General features: G+C 49.6%; 1 non-coding gene across 1 annotated transcript; it reads right to left on the bottom strand.

Moving 5' to 3' along the window:
• Window positions 1-233: 233 nt before the first annotated feature.
• On the bottom strand, window positions 234-307 carry TRNAN-GUU (transfer RNA tyrosine (anticodon GUA)). Its single transcript has one exon. It is a non-coding gene; the product is annotated as a tRNA-Asn (tRNA).
• Between the last annotated feature and the right edge of the window lie 807 nt (window positions 308-1114).

Here is a 1114-nt window from a genome sequence, read left to right as displayed (position 1 = left end):
TGTACTATGGAGCATATACAACAACTACTGTGTAAACAGGAGGATGGGTCGCGACGTTGACATACTGTGCCGTTCTCTGTTGTGTTAGGATAACGTCACTTATGCGCGAGAGTTTGTTGACGTTGGGAGACTTGAGGAGGACGGGCTGGATCACGGGGCCAAGTGTGACATCGCTGTCAAGTGAGTTATGTCGGTCTTGTCTGAGGTCAACCCCTAGAGTTGGCCTAAATAATCGCCCCCGGGTGGGCTCGAACCACCAACCTTTCGGTTAACAGCCGAACGCGCTAACCAATTGTGCCACGGAGGCTCGAGGAACGTATTAAACAAATTTGTAATAAGGAGGAACTACTTAGATATCGAAGTGTGATAATTATCTGAGATCTTTTCCTGATGATGATAATTCCTATAGTGTCCTAATGCCTAAAGTAACCTTGTGTCTAGCGGTCACGACGGAGACGGGAAGCCGGCAGCTTGTCAGTGGTTCCCCCATTTTTCCTAAGTTTCCTCCTTTATTTCCCCAATTTTCCTCCTTTCCCCCCACAAAAAAGAGTAACAACAACAAAAAAGACTCTGGGGTTGGAGTCCCTGTGCCTTCTTGTACCAACTTCGAGGTTAACTCCGGAGCTGGAGCCCCCTGGGGGCAGTTCCTTGTTGCCTTCAACCTCGTCCTGACAGTTCCTGCGACGGCGCTGGAACCTGTCTTATTGGCGTTTGCCTTTCCAATTGAGACGTTCTGTGCTGTGGAGAGGGGGACCTGCTGCATGGGTGACAGCTTCTCCCCCGTATCAACCTACCCGGGCTTTGCGCCCTGGTGTAACGGGGGGTGGGGGGAAATAGCTCTTTCTAGTCTATTATTCCACCCCCCAGTTAACTAACGAGGCCGGGGGAAACAGCTCTCTCTAGTCCGTTATCCCGTCCCCAGTTAGCTAACTATTCTAGAGCACCTCCAGAGTTCCTAAGGCAACCTCTCTCGTTCAACACCTTGTAACCTAGGTATTTGACTACCTAGGTGCTAAGACTACAAGGCGCCGTCACTTGATCAGTTACCCGAAACTCTAGAGAGAACTCTAGAATACAGAATCATTGCCACAAACGTATAAGAGAAAACGAAAGG

Source organism: Procambarus clarkii, unplaced genomic scaffold (genome assembly GCF_040958095.1).
Source record: "Procambarus clarkii isolate CNS0578487 unplaced genomic scaffold, FALCON_Pclarkii_2.0 HiC_scaffold_1241, whole genome shotgun sequence".
NCBI lineage: Eukaryota > Metazoa > Arthropoda > Malacostraca > Decapoda > Cambaridae > Procambarus > Procambarus clarkii.
Note: the sequence above shows the minus strand (reverse complement) of the source record. Positions and strands in the feature narration are given on the sequence as shown.